The following is a 16,322-nucleotide window of genomic DNA, read 5'->3' on the forward strand; positions in this document are numbered from 1 at the left end:
GTGGAAACCGAAAGTCGGCCAGTGTGGGTCCCGAAGGTCGGCCGGCGTGGATCCCGAAGGTCGGCCGGCGTGGATCCCGAAGGTCGGCCGGCGTGGAAACCGAAGGTCGGCCGGCGTGGGTCCCGAAGGTCGGCCGGCGTGGAAACCGAAGGTCGGCCAGTGTGGGTCCCGAAAGTCGGCCAGTGTGGGTCCCGAAGGTCGGCCGGCATGGGTCCCGAAGGTCGGCCGGCGTGGATCCCGAAGGTCGGCCGGCGTGGATCCGAAGGTCGGCCAGCGTGGGTCCCGAAGGTTGGCCGGCGTGGGTCCCGAAGGTTGGCCAGCGTGGGTCCCGAAGGTTGGCCGGCGTGGGTCCCGAAGGTCGGCCGGCGTGGGTCCCGAAGGTCGGCCGGCGTGGATCCCGAAGGTCGGCCGGCGTGGATCCGAAGGTCGGCCAGCGTGGGTCCCGAAGGTCGGCCGGCGTGGATCCGAAGGTCGGCCAGCGTGGGTCCCGAAGGTCGGCCGGCGTGGATCCCGAAGGTCGGCCGGCGTGGATCCCGAAGGTCGGCCAGCGTGGATCCCGAAGGTCGGCCGGCGTGGATCCGAAGGTCGGCCAGCGTGGATCCTGAAGGTCGGCCAGCGTGGATCCCGAAGGTCGGCCGGCGTGGATCCGAAGGTCGGCCAGCGTGGATCCTGAAGGTCGGCCGGCGTGGATCCCGAAGGTCGGCCAGCGTGGATCCCGAAGGTCGGCCGGCGTGGGTCCCGAAGGTCGGCCGGCGTGGATCCCGAAGGTCGGCCAGCGTGGATCCCGAAGGTCGGCCGGCGTGGATCCCGAAGGTCGGCCAGCGTGGATCCCGAAGGTCGGCCGGCATGGATCCGAAGGTCGGCCAGCGTGGGTCCCGTAAGTCGGCCGGCATGGATCCCGAAGGTCGGCCAGTGTGGGTCCCGAAGGTCGGCCGGCGTGGGTCCCGAAGGTCGGCCGGCGTGGATCCGAAGGTCGGCCGGCGTGGATCCCGAAGGTCGGCCGGCGTGGATCCCGAATGTCGGCCAGTGTGGGTCCCGAAGGTCGGCCGGCGTGGGTCCCGAAGGTCGGCCGGCGTGGATCCGAAGGTCGGCCAGTGTGGATCCTGAAGGTCGGCCGGCGTGGGTCCCGAAGGTCGGCCGGCGTGGATCCGAAGGTCGGCCAGCGTGGGTCCCGTAAGTCGGCCGGCATGGATCCCGAAGGTCGGCCGGCGTGGTTCCCGAAGGTCGTCCGGCGTGGATCCCGAAGGTCGGCCGGCGTGGAACCCGAAGGTCGGCCGGCGTGGATCCTGAAGGTCGGCCGGCGTGGGTCCCGAAGGTCGTCCGGCGTGGACCCCGAAGGTCGGCCGGCGTGGATCCCGAAGGTCGGCCGGCGTGGGTCCCGAAGGTCGGCCGGCGTGGAAACCGAAGGTCGGCCGGCGTGGGTCGCGAAGGTCGGCCGGCGTGGAAACCGAAGCTCGGCCGGCATGGACCCCGAAGGTCGGCCGGCGTGGATCCCGAAGGTCGGCCAGCGTGGGTCCCGAAGGTCGGCCGGCGTGGGTCCCGAAGGTCGGCCGGCGTGGGTCCCGAAGGTCGGCCGGCGTGGAAACCGAAGGTCGGCCGGCGTGGATCCTGAAGGTCGGCCAGCGTGGGTCCCGAAGGTCGGCCGGCGTGGAAACCGAAGGTCGGCCGGCGTGGGCCCCGAAGGTCGGCCGGCGTGGATCCTGAAGGTAGGCCGGCGTGGGTCCCGAAGGTCGGCCGGCGTGGATCCTGAAGGTCGGCCGGCGTGGGTCCCGAAGGTCGTCCGGCGTGGGTCCCGAAGGTCGGCCGGCGTGGGCCCCGAAGGTCGGCCGGCGTGGGTCCCGAAGGTCGGCCAGCGTGGATCCCGAAGGTCGGCCGGCGTGGGTCCCGAAGGTCGGCCGGCGTGGATCCTGAAGGTCGGCCGGCGTGGGTCCCGAAGGTCGGCCGGCGTGGATCCCGAAGGTCGGCCAGCGTGGATCCCGAAGGTCGGCCGGCGTGGGTCCCGAAGGTCGGCCGGCGTGGATCCCGAAGGTCGGCCAGCGTGGGTCCCGAAGGTCGGCCGGCGTGGAACCCAAAGGTCGGCCGGCGTGAATCCCGAAGGTCGGCCAGTGTGGGTCCCGAAGGTCGGCCGGCGTGGGTCCTGAAAGTCGGCCGGGGTGGATCCCGAAGGTCGGCCAGTGTGGGTCCCGAAAGTCGGCCGGCATGGATCCCGAAGGTCGGCCGGCGTGGGTCCCGAAGGTTGGCCGGCGTGGATCCCGAAGGTCGGCCGGCGTGGAACCCGAAGGTCGGCCGGCGTGGATCCCGAAGTTCGGCCGGCGTGGGTCCCGAAGGTTGGCCGGCGTGGATCCCGAAGGTCGGCCGGCGTGGATCCCGAAGGTCGGCCGGCGTGGATCCCGAAGGTCGGCCGGCGTGGATCCCGAAGGTCGGCCGGCGTGGATCCCGAAGGTCGGCCGGCGTGGATCCCGAAGGTCGGCCGGCGTGGATCCCGAAGGTCGGCCTGTGTGGGTCCCGAAAGTCGGCCGGCGTGGGTCCCGAAGGTCGGCCAGTGTGGGTCCCGAAGGTCGGCCGGCGTGGGTCCCGAAGGTCGTCCGGCGTGGATCCCGAAGGTCGGCCGGCATGGACCCCGAAGGTCGGCCGGCGTGGATCCCGAAGGTCGGCCGGCGTGGATCCCGAAGGTTGGCCGGCATGGGTCCCGAAGGTCGTCCGGCATGGATCCCGAAGGTCGGCCGGCGTGGATCCCGAAGGTCGGCCAGTGTGGGTCCCGAAAGTCGGCCGGCGTGGATCCCGAAGGTCGGCCAGTGTGGGTCCCGAAAGTCGGCTGAATGGGTCGTGAAGGTCGGCCAGCGTGGATCCCGAAGGTCGGCCAGCGTGGGTCCCGAAGGTCGGCCGGCGTGGATCCCGAAGGTCGGCCAGCGTGGATCCCGAAGGTCGTCCGGCATGGATCCCGAAGGTCATCCGGCATGGATCCCGAAGGTCGGCCGGCGTGGATCCCGAAGGTCGGCCAGTGTGGGTCCCGAAAGTCGGCTGAATGGGTCGTGAAGGTCGGACAGCGTGGGTCCAGAAGGTTGTTCGAATGCGTCGTAAAGGTCGTCTTAATGGGTCGTGAAGGTTGGCCAGCGTGGGTCCCAAAGGTCGGTCGGCGTGGATCCCGAAGGTCGGCCGGCGTGGGTCCCGAAGGTCGGCCAGTGTGGGTCACGAAGGTCGGCCGGCGTGGATCCCGAAGGTCGGCCAGTGTGGGTCCCGAAAGTCGGCTGAATGGGTCGTGAAGGTCGGCCAGCGTGGGTCCAGAAGGTTGTTCGAATGCGTCGTAAAGGTCGTCTTAATGGGTCGTGAAGGTCGGCCAGCGTGGGTCCCAAAGGTCGGCCGAATGTGTCCCGAAGGTCGGCCAGCGTGAGTTTCAAAAGATGGCTGGTTGGCAGGAATGGGTCCCAGGAAAAAAAGTTTGAGAAACAAAGATCTAGAATATGATAACAAGGGACGAAAAGTTTACGGACCTTTCCCAGAAAATGATTGCTACTGAGTGATATTGTCATTTGGATCTAAATGTGATGAATCATCAAAGGGACCTCTGGCAGCACCATTAACCTTTTAAACTTGCATTTCTGTGGAGCTGGTGAGGAAACAGCACTTTAGGAGGGCAAAATGGGGTCACAAAATGTCCTTGGCAGACTGGATTAAAGGGAATCCCAAGGCATTTTATACATATATTAGGAAAAAGAGGGTCGGTAGAGAAAGAGTTGGTCTACTCAAGGACAAAGGAGGGAAATTATGCATAGAATCAAAGGAAGTAGGGGAGATCCTTAATGAGTATTTTGCATCGGTAATCACAAAGGAGAGGGGCACGTTGTTTGGTGGTGTCTCAGAGGGATATGTAAATACTTTAGATCAGGTCGTTATTATGAGGGAGGAAGTGTTAGGTGTGTTAGAAAGCATTAAGGTAGACAAATCCCGAGGGTTAGATGGAATCTATCCCAGATTACTGAGGGAGGCAAGAGATGAAATCGCAGGGCCTCTAACAGAAATCTTTGTTTCCTCATTGGCCACAGGTGAGGTCCCAGAGGATTGGAGGATAGCCAATGTTTCCCGTTATTTAAGAAGGGTTGCAAGGATAACTCGGGTAATTAAAGGCCAGTGAGCTGGACGAAGATTCTCAGAGACAGGCTCTATGCACATTTGGAAGTGAATGGTCTTATTAGCAACAGACAGTTTTCTACGAGGGAGGTCATGTCTAACTAATTTAATTGAGTTTTTTGAAGAGGTGTCAAAAATGATTGATTAGGGAAGGGCTATGAATGTTGTCCACATGGACTTTAGTAAGTCATTTGATAAGGTCCCTCATGGCAGGCTGGTGCAAAAGATTAAATCACACGGGGTCAGGGGTGAACTAGCTGGATGGATTCAGAACTGGCTTGACCATAGAAGACAGAGGGTAGCAGTGGAAGGGTATTTTTCTGAATGGAGGTCTAATGGTGTTCCGCAGGGATCGGTACTTGGACCTCTGCTGTTTATAATATATAAAAATGACTTGGAAGAAAACGTAGCGGGTCTGATTAGCAAGTTTGCGGATGATACGAAGATTGCAGGAGTTGCAGATAGTGATGAAGATTGTCAGAGAATACAGCAGGATATAGATAGGCTGCAAAATTGGACGGAGAAATGGCAGATGGAATTTAACCCAGACAAATGCGAGGTGATGCATTTTGGTAGATCCTATTCAGGTGGGAGCTATAAAATAAATGTCAGAACCATCAGGAGCATAGACTCAGAGAGATCTGGGTATGCAGGTCCACAGATCCTTAAAATAGCAGCACAGGTGGAAATGGTGGTAAAGAAAGCATATGGCATGCTTGCCTTCATAGGACGGGGTATCGAGTATAAAAGCTCGAAAATTATGTTACAGTTAGTCAGAATGTTGGTTAGGCCACATTTGGAATACTGTGTCCAATTCTGGTCACCGCATTACCGGAAGGACGTGGAGGCTTTGGAGAGAGTACAGAAAAGGTTTACCAGGATGTTGCCTGGTATGGAGGGTATCAGCTGTGAGCAGAGATTGAATAAACCGGGATTATTCTCCCGAGAGAGACGGAGGCTGAGGGGCGACCTGATAGAAGTTTATAAAATTATGAGGGGTATAAATAGGGTGAAGAGTTGGAGGCTTTTCCCTTGAGTGGAAATGACAATTACAAGGGAGCACAAGTTCAAGGTGAGGGGGGGATAGGTTCAGTGGAGATATGCGGGGCAAGTTTTTTACACAGAGGCCTGGAATGCACTGTGTTTGTGGTCTGGAAGCCTAGGAGTTGATTGAGGCAGATACTTAAGCGACCGTTAAGACTTATCTAGATAGACACATGAACAGACGGGGTATAGAAGCATATAGGCGGTTGGTCTAGATTGGACACGTGATTGGCGCAGGCTTGGAGGACTGAAGGGCCTGTTCCTGTGCTGTACTGTTTTTTGTTCTTTGTTCTTAACTGATGGTGATGCCTGCCAGGCAAGTGACACAAATTGATATGTGGTACAGCAGGGAGCCATCTCTGGAAGCACAATAGGGGGTTCGCAACCCTCCACCATTATGAAAATGACGCCCAGGGGTCCAATTTCAGATTGGACTTGGGACACCAGCTTGTGGCGGATGGTTGATGAACCTCGACTGCTCCTCATCCAAAATCAGGCTGAGCCCATTACTGTCAATGTAAGTTGAAGTACAGCCTGATTTTTGTTTTTTTGTTTTGTTTTAAATTTAGAGCACCCAATTATTTTTTTTCCAATGAAGGGGCAATTTAGCATGGCCAATCCACCTACCCTGCACATCTTTGGGTGGTGGGGGTGAAACCCACACAAACACGGGGAGAATGTGCAAACTTCACACGGACAGTGACCCAGAGCCGGGGTCGAACCTGGGACCTCGGCGATGCGAGGCAGTAGTGCTAATCATTGCGCCACCGTGTTGCCATTTACAGCCTGATTTTAGGATTCCCTTGCCGTGCTATTGATCAGTTTATTTGCTGTGTCCTGGTACAAATCCTCAGCTGCTGTGCTTTTGATCACAATGTACCAAAGGCAGTGGCGAGGAGCCAATGAATTGCGATTATTATGTACCTGCACTTTTCCAAAAGTACACAGCAATACCGAGCAAATGGCATAATAAAATGAAGCATAGACTTCACATTCCCTCCTAGTACTTACCTTCTGCGTTAGTTTCAATTTCTCTGGCTGCATTTATAAGTCACTATCACCCAGTGAGTGCACTGGTGATGGAACACAATGAGATACTCTTTGACATTGAGCTCAAGCAGGCAATAAGACAGATTCAGAAGATGAAATCTCTTTAGAACGAGCAATCAGATCCTATCATTACTCCATTTCACCTATCTCAAGATGGTTTGTTGGTTTTCTTTCACACAGATTCTTCACTGTACACCGACTGGGGACGTCGATACACCAAGGTTTCTTGCTGTGTTTGCGTTTGTACTGGACGGATAGACTGATTTTTGCCATATGTAACTGTCCAGAGACTACAAATGAAAGGATATCAGAGTCATCCGAATATCCTCCGCCAATGATACTGGGTATGCAACTTTGAATGTGTGTGTGGACATATGTGCATATGCGTGGGCACGTGCATGTCTGTGTGTGCATGTAGGCATTTGCATACCTACCTCCGATTATATTAGAAAAGTGATGAATGAGGGACACGTAATGTTGTGCAAGTGTCCTTCCTTTAATATGCTTTATGTACAGGGGCTGGTGATGGTAGGCTTAGGGATTGCGGTGTCTGTGGGTCACAGCAACCAGGGGCTAGAGTGGCCAGAGATCAGTGTTAGGCACATCTTGGGTTCTGCAGATTTCAGGGTCGGGGAATTGAGGTGAATGGGGTAGGGATGACCAGGGGTCACCAAGGTTGAAGAACATGGGGGCATGACTCATTAGAATTTGTGGCATAACGTATTCTGTACACAATTACATCAAAGAACATTGGAAGTATTACATAGAAAGAGGTCACGCCTTAATTTATGGTCCACACAAGCTTTTTTCCACTCTTCTCCACTTAACCCCATCAAGTATCCTTCTGTTCCTTTCTTCCTCACTTGCTGATCTAGCTTTCCCTCAAATACACTGCATTGGTAACCATTCTCTGGGTAAAGGCATTTTTATAGAATTTCTTATTAAGTTTATTTGTGATTAATCTTGTACTCATGGTTAATGTGCAGATTCAGTCAGCAGTTAGAAAGGCAGTTAGGAAGGTAGTTAACAATGTTAGCATTCATGTCAATAGGGCTAGAATATAAGACCAGATATACTTCTGAGGCTGTATAAGGCTCTGGTCAGACTCCATTTGGAGTATTGTGAGCTGTTTTGGGTCCCGTATCTAAGGAAGGATGTGCTGGCCTTGGAAAGGGTCCAGAGGAGGTTCACAAGAATGATCCCTGGAATTAAGAGCTTCTAGTATGAGGAACGGTTGAGGACTCTGGGTCTGTACTCGTTGGAGTTTAGAAGGATGAGGGAGGAACTTATTGAAACTTACAGGATACTGCGAGGCCTGGATAGAGTGGACGTGGAGAGGATGTTTCTAGTTGTATAAAAAAACAGAACCTGAGGGCACAGCTTTAGACTAAAGGGACGATCCTTTAAAACAGAGATGAGGAGGAATTTCTTCAGCCAGAGGGTGGTGAATCTGTGGAATTCTTTGCTGCAGAAGGCTGTGGAGGCCAATTCACTGAGTGTCTTTAAGACAGAGATGGATAGGTTCTTGATTAATAAGGGGATCAGGGGTTATGGGAAGAAGGCAGGAGAATGGGGATGAGAAACCAGTCTGCTTCTGCTAATGTCTTATGATATTCAGTTTTAGAATCCTTCACAAGTGGAAACATCTTTTTTTATGTCTACACTATCAAAACTCGTCATAATTTTGAAGATCTCGATTCGGTCCTGCATCTTTCAAGAGCAAAGAATCCCAGCCGAGTCAGCCTTTGCTCATAGTTGTAACTTCTCAGTTCTGAAGTAAAATTCTGCTGCGTACATTGGGTATGCAGTGAGACAGTAGCTTGACATGTGAGATTAAACAAGGACCATCTGCTAATTAAATTATATTGAGAAGAAGAATCCAAGGAACACTGGTATGACTGGGATGGACTGTTCTGTACTTGCCAGTGAAGCCAATAAAAATACCTTATAAATCAATAACATGGAGAACAAACAGCAATTGCCGAACATTAAACTAAGAGATGCAGAGTCAATGCAGCAAAGGGAAGGAAGCAACTGACATGATTAAGAGGAGATGCTGGCGCAATGGTAATGCCACTTGACTAAGGCCCAGGCTAATACGCTGCGTTCAAATTCCACCATGACAGCTGATAGAATTTGGGCGGGATTCTCCCAACGGGAGTCTAAGTGCCGGCGCCGGAGTAAAAACCGGAGTGTTTCACTCCGGCGTCGGCACCCGTTCCCAGACCCCATTCTGGGGCCTCCGTGGGGCTGGCAGGGGCGTGGTGTGATTTGCGGGGCGGGGCCTCGGCGCGGCATCGGAGACCCGGCGCAGCGTAAAAGACGCGGCGCCTTGGGTCCCGCGCATGCGCAGTTGGGCAGTCGCTCAGTAGCGCACGGGCAGTGGCCGTCCTCCCCCAGGCCGCCCCGCACAAAAATGGTGCAGGGCGATAACATTGCCGGCGGAGGAAAGGAGGCCCGCCGACAGAGAGGCCGGCCCGCCGATCAGTGGGCCCCGATCGCGGGCCAGACCCCATCGGAGGCCCCGCCCCGGTGAGGGAGCCCCCCTCCCTCCCCCACAGGCCGCCCCCCCCGAGCGCTCCCACAGAGTTGCTGCCGGCAGCGATCAGGGGTGAATGCCGCCGGCGGGACTCTGTCGTGTCAGAGTGGCCACTCGGCCCATCCGAACCGGAGAATCGGTGGCCCTGCCGATTCCTACGGCCCATGGCCGGCGCCACACCAAACACACCAGCGCAAATGGCAACGATTCGCCGCACCTCGGAGAATCGCGCGCCGGCGTCGGGGCATTCGGAGAATCGCCCCCTTTAACTTTATTTAATGAAAATCTGGGAATGATCATAAAACCACCATCAATTGTCACAAAAACCCATTTAGTTCCCTCTAGGGAAGGAAATCTGTCAGCTTTGCCTGGTCTGGCCTACATGTGACACCAGATGCACAGTACATGTGAATTAGGAGCAGAAGTAGGCCACCCGGCCACTCGAGTCTTCTCCACCATTCAATGAGATCATGGCTGACCTAATTGTAACCTCAACCTCACATTCCTACCTCACCCCGATAACCTTTCACCCCATGGCTAATCAAGAAGCTATCTAAGATTCTGCTTCCACTGTCTTTTGAGGCAGAGAGTTGCAGCGAATCACAACCCTCTGAGAGAGAACACATCATCTCATCTCTGTGTTAAGGGAACAATCTGTTTTTTTCAAACAGTGGACCCTAGTTTTAAATTCTCCCACAAGAGGAGGCATCTTCTCCACATCCACCCTGTCAAAACCCCTCAGGAGCTTAAAGGTTTTGATGAAGTCGCCTATTACTCTTCCAAACTCCAGTGGATACAAGCCTATCCTCTCCAAGCTGTCCTCATAAGACAATCCGCCCATTCCTGGTATAGTTTAGTAAACCTTCTCTGAATTGCTTCCAACACATTTACATGTGCGCATATCGCCAAAAATCTGTCCTGGTCCACCCATGTCGACCAAGAAAGTACAACAGCACCCATACTTCCTCAGGAAACTAAAGGAAATTTAGCATGTCCACATTGACTCTTACCAACTTTTACAGGTGAACCATAGAAAGCATCCTATCGGGCTGCATCACTGCCTGGTATGGCAACTGCTCGGCCGAAGACCGTAAGAACCTACCGAGAGTCGTGAACACCGCCCAGTCCATCACACGAACCTGCCTCCCATCCATTGACTCTGTCTACACCTCCCGCTGCCTGGGGAAAGCGGGCAGCATAATCAAAGACTCCTCCCACCCGGCTTATTCACTCTTCCAACCTCTTCCATCGGGCAGGAGATACAGAAGTCTGAGAACACGCACGAACAGACTCAAAAACAGCTTCTTCCCCACTGTTACCAGACTCCTGAATGACCCTCTTATGGTTGGATCTGATTAATACTACACTCCTGTATGCTTCACCCTGTCTCTCTGCCTATGTCTTTACATTGTGTACCTTGTGTTACCCTTTTACGGTTTTTCTTTTCATATACTAAATGATCTGTTTGAGCTGCACACAGAACAATACTTTTCACTGTACCTCGATACACGTGAAAATAAACAAATCCAAAATCTTTCCTTCAAGGAGACCAGCACTGCACATAATACTCCATATGTGGTCTCACTAATGCCCTACACAACTGAAGCACAACCTTCCTACTTCTGTAATCAATTCCTCTCACAATATATGATAACATTCTATTAGCTTTCTTAATTACTTGCTGTACCTGTAGACCATTTCATATGTTAGGCCATTTCAGAGGGCAGTTAAGAATAAACCTCAAAATTGAGACTCGCGTTACTTTCCTGAACTAGTAAAAACAAATTGATGCTAATCCCCCTAACCTGCCACTTATAGAATTAAACATGTACAAAGTGACATAAAGGGAAGTTCTGAAAGAGGTTAGGAAGGATTAAAAAGAAAACATTTAATATTGTTATTCTATCATTCTAGTTACTATGCTGCTACCGTTACTATGCTGTTGTAGTTACTATGCTGCTATAGTTACGATAATGCTCCTGTTGCTATAGTGCTCCTGTTACTATGCTGCTACCGTTATTATAGTATTATGGGCCAGGGTTTAGAGAACACCAAAGTGTATCATGGAGTTCACCTCACCCACAACTTTAAATAGATTTTGGTTATGGGGAGCACAAGGGCCCACTCTACAGGTGTGATGCAACAGAGCTAAAGTATGTTTAACACAAAACAATGTTTATTGTATGAATCCAGTTAACATTTTATAAACACACAGTAAACAGTTTATCAACTACCAATCCTGACCACCCCCCCCAAAAGATACAGAACTCTATAGATAACCCTTGGTAACTTTCCAAACAACATCCACAAGTTAAACCCCTTTAAAAAAACAGGTATTACTTTGAAATCATCAAGTGATCTTTAGATTACAGAGAGAGATCATAACATCTTCTTGCTGTGAATGCAGCTATTCACCTCTGAAAACAAAACCAAAATCACACTGCAACTGCCAGCTCAAAACAAAAGTGAAAGACAGACAGCCCAGCTCCACCCACACACTGACATCACTGCCGCTATTTGATACACACCCATTTCTTAAAGGTACATCCAGCTGACAATAGTGCTTTTGTTATGTTTGTCGCTATAGTTACAATAGTGCTCCTGTTGTGATTGTGCTCCTATAACTATGCTGCTACAGTTATGATAATGCTTCTGTTGCTCTAATGCTCCTGGACCATGCTTGCTTCTACAGTTACTATAGTGCTCCTGTTACTACAATAGTACTCCTGTTACTACTATAGTAGCAATTGCTACTATACTGTTTCTGTTATTATACTGCGCCTAGCTTTCCCTCACCACCACCTCTCTCGATTCCTCCACTGTGGCTAAATTATCAGACTGCTTATCCAACATCTCGTACTGGATGAGCAGGAGTTTCCTCCAATTAAATATTGGTGAAGCAAAGTAATTGCCCAGTCCATTTCCTGGCTACTTGTGCCAACTCCCTCCCTGGCAACTATCTGAGGATGAGCCAGACTATCCACAATCTTATTGTCATACTTAGCCCTAGGTTAAGCTTCAGACGATAAATCAGTATCATTATTAGGAATACAAGGTTCCAAAGTCCACCTCTTCGTACCTGCCATGGAATCTGGGCAATGAGAGAGGAAGGGTTGATCAAAATAGTGTGAAGTACAATGGCTCTCCTTATGTCTTGGGCCGCTTTTGGCAGGGGCTCAGGGAAACATATCCTCAGTGGCATAACGGAGGAGGATGAGGTGCCATCTCATAGAATCCATACAGCACAGGGGGAGGCCATTCGGCCCATTGAATCTACACTGCCCCTCTGAAAGGGCACTCCACCCAGGTCTCACTCCCCTGCCCCATCCCCATAACCCCACCTAAACTGCACATCTTTGGACAGTTGGGCCACTTTATCACGGCCAATCCACCCAACCTGCCTATCTTTGGACTGTGGGAGGGGACTGGAGCACCCGGAGAAAACCCACGCAGACACAGGGAGGACGCTCAAACTCCAGGCAACGCTGGAATTGAACCCGGGTCCCTGGCACTGTGAGGCAGCCGTCCTAACCACTGTCCCACCACGCCGCCTGGAATATCTCACCGGCTGTTCGGCAGAAGAAGGTTACGGGAGCGTGAAACCTCCAATCGCCTTGGTTTCCTTGCCATTGGCAGCACGGTAGCCTTGTGGATAGCACAATTGCTTCACAGCTCTAGGTTCCCAGGTTCGATTCCCAGCTTGGGTCACTGTCTGTGTGGAGCCTGCACATCCTCCCCATGTGTGCGTGGGTTTCCTCCGGGTGCTCCAGTTTCCTCCCACAGTCGAAATATGTGCAGGTTAGGTGGATTGGCCATGATAAATTGCCCTTAGTGTCCAAAATTGTCCTTAGTGTTGGGTGGGGTTGCTGGGTTATGGGGATAGGGTGAAGGTGTGGACCTTAAGTAGTGTGCTCTTTCCAAGAGCTGGTGCAGACTCGATGGGCCGAATGGCCTCCTTCTGCACTGTAAATTCTATGAAACTCTATGAATGAAAATTTTGTTCTGTCAAGACACATGTGGAATCTAATAAGCAATCGTTTCTCCCTGCAAACAGCTGGGACAGGCGCAGGCACCTTTCTTTCTGAGCCTATCTTGGAAGCCCTTCTGCAACAAGCAAATGGCCACAGGTTTGGAAGCTTGCAGATCCTGTTAATAATCTCCATTAATGGCCTCATCAGCCATCGTCAGGCTCGTGAAAGACAATTATCTTCACGAGCGAGGGTTAGTCAATAAGTATGACTTTAATATTTCCTTCTCCATGACATAACCTGACTCCGGCCCATCTCTGCTCACCTTCTGCTGAAACCTTCGTTTGTGCCTTTGTTACCCCCAAACAAACTATTCAAACATCCTCCAGATTGGTCCCCTATATTGTATCTTGTGTAAACCTGAGGTCATGCAAAATCTTACTGCCTGCATCTTAACTTCCAACGAGGCCCACTCACCCATCACTATTGTGTTCGCAGACCTGCATTGTCTCAATTTTAAAATTCCTTCATGTCATAAGGCCTATATCTCTGTAATCTCCTCCAACTTCACAACCCTCTGAGATTTGGCTGCCTGTCTAATTCTCTTCAGCAGATTTTAATCGCTTCACCAGTTGTGATTGTCACTCTAGTTGCCCAGGCCTCAAGATCTGGAATTCCCTCCCTACACCTCTCCAGTGTAAGTGCTCTTCCTGTTGATTCCCTGAATTAGAACATAGAACATACAGTGCAGTAGGAGGCCATTCGGCCCATCGAGTCTGCACCGTCCCACTTAAGCCCTCACTTCCACCCTAGCCCCGTAACCCAATAACCCCTCCTAACCTTTTTGGACACTAAGGGCAATTTAGCATGGCCAATCCACCTAACCTGCACGTCTATGGACTGTGGGAGGAAACCGAAGCACCCGGAGGAAACCCACGCAGACACGGGGAGAACATGCAGACTCCGCACAGACAATGACCCAGCAGGGGATCGAACCTGGGACTCTGGCACTGTGAAGCCAAAGTGCTATCCACTTGTGCTACCGTGCTGTCCTACTACTTTAATTTTGCCAGTATCGTTTTTAGCCCGTGGATCATTAATGGACACATAACTTTAAGTTGAACAGAGGTAATAAGGAACTCAATATGGCAAAATAGTACATTGTGTTATAAAAGTTTTGTACTTTGGGTAAAATAAACCAGACTTTATGGCACCCAAGAGATTGCAGGGATTTGTTTCTATTGGTTGGCTGCTGGCTAATGGATTGGTCAGGGACACTATTTTGCCCGGCAACTATCATAACACCACCTCTCCTTCCTCCTTTCAGACACTCCTTAAAACCGTCCTCTTTGACCAAGCAGTTGCTGATCTGACCTGATACTGCCTTATGTGGCTTGCTGTCAAATTTTGACAATAATTGCCCCTATGAAGCATCTTGGGATGTTTCGTTACATGAAAGGCAAATAGTTGATGTTCATGATGCGACTATTTACTATAGTGAGTTAGTTTTATGTGGTCACAGGATGTGGCATTGCTGGAATGACCAGCATTTACTTGTTCCCCTTTGGGCGGCACGGTAGCACAGTGGTTAGCACTGTTGCTTCACAGCACCAGGGTCCCAGGTTCGATTCCCGGCTTGGGTCACTGTCTGTTTGGAGTCTGCACGTTCTCCCCGTGTCTGCGTGGGTTTCCTCCGGCTTCATAGATCATAGAATGTACAGTGCAGAAGGAGGCCATTCGGCCCATCGAGTCTGCACCGGCCCTTGGAAAGAGCTCCGCACTTAAGGCCACCGTAACCCCACCCAACCTTTTTGAACACTGTGGGCAATTTATCATGGCCAACCCACCTAACCTGCACATCTTTGGACTGTGGGAGGAAACCAGAGCACCCGGAGAAAACCCACGCAGACACGGGGAGAACGTGCAGACTCCGCACAGACAGTGACCCAAGCCGGAATCGAACCTGGGACCCTGGAGCGGTGAAGCCGCAGTGCTAACTACTGTGCTGTCCCACAGATGTGCAGGTTTGGTGGATTGGCCAAGGTAAATTGCTCTCAGTGCGCAAAAAAGGTTTGGTGGGGTTACTGCGTTACGTGGATAGGGTGGATGGGCCGAATGGCCTCCTTCTGCACTGTAAATTCTATGATTCTATGATAAGATGGTGATGAGCTGCCTTGTGAGCTGCTCAATGCTGGAGGTGTAGGTACACCCATGGTGCTGTTAGGGAGGGAGTTCCAGGATTTTGCCCCAGCAACAGTGAAGGAACGGCGATATATTTCCAAGTCAGGTTGGTGTGTGGTTTGAAGGGGAACATTCAAGTGGTGGTGACCCCATGGTGGCCTTGTCCTTCCAGTTGGCGGAAGTCTGGAATTTGGAAGGTGCTGTTAAAGGTGCCTTGTAGAGTTGCTGCAGTGCACCATATATATATGGTAGAAACTGTTCCCATTGTGCACGTGTTGTGGAGGCAGTATATGGTCAAGGTGCTGGAGGGGGTGCCAATCAAATGCCTTGCTTTACCCTGGATGGTGTTGTGTTTCTTGAGTGTTGTTGGAGTTGCACTCATCCAGGCAAGTGGAGAATACTTAATTGCATTCCTGACTTGCTCTTATGGATATCAAGGCAGCATTTGACCAAGTGTGAGAACCAGGAGACTGAACAAAATTGAAATGAATGAGAATCGTAGAATTTACAGAGCAGAAGGAGGACACACCTAACCTTTTTTTGGACACTAAGGGCAATTACCCTACTCTCATGCAATTAAGACATATGAATTACAAAACACACACAGTTTTTGTCGAACCGTACCCCTTGTTACAAAATGTATCCAAGGTACCTGAACTCTGTAAGACTTTCCCTGTTCCCCAAACAATATCCACATTGACTAACCAGCAATAGTTACTGTGACATTATGATAAATGTACAGAACTGTAAGGGTTAATGTTATGTCCAAATCAACCACTAGAGGGAGCTAGATGCAGAACTGTACAAGGCATTGATGCTAAGCCTTCTGGAAGAGAGGTTGAGGAGAAGGCTAGAAGACAGAACGTAGGAAAGATAGTGTGAGTGAGAGCAGATCATAGTTATTGTATTAGTGTAGAGATTAGTAGTAGATGAGTGTAGATTGTATGTTTATCATCAACTATATTTTTACAGGAGAAAGTGTCGAATCCAATTATGTAGTGCAAATAAATCGTTAGCTTTGTTCAATATAAAAGCTAGTTGTGGTCTTTGTGAACACTACGCCAGCCATCCTCGGATTAGAACCACAAAGAACACCACAGTTACCACACAATACAGGGATGATGCTCAAATCTGCCAATCATTAACATATGTATATCTCAGGTACCTTCCCAATCATCTATAATCTGTTTCCCCTCCATAAGCTATTGACATTTGATTATTATCTAAACTGCAGTTCTAAACTCGTTACCGGGAGACGGATACCAACTGAGGCCCTTTGAATACTATCTGCTGCTGCCTCTTGGTGGATTCATGACACAAGATAGAATCCAAGCATCTGCCCTTGACATTCAGTGGCATTACCATTGCTGAGTCCCACTATCACCATTGACCTGTGACTGAACTGGAACCTC

This window comes from Scyliorhinus torazame, chromosome 4 (assembly GCF_047496885.1).
Source record: "Scyliorhinus torazame isolate Kashiwa2021f chromosome 4, sScyTor2.1, whole genome shotgun sequence".
NCBI classification, from domain to species: Eukaryota; Metazoa; Chordata; class Chondrichthyes; order Carcharhiniformes; family Scyliorhinidae; genus Scyliorhinus; species Scyliorhinus torazame.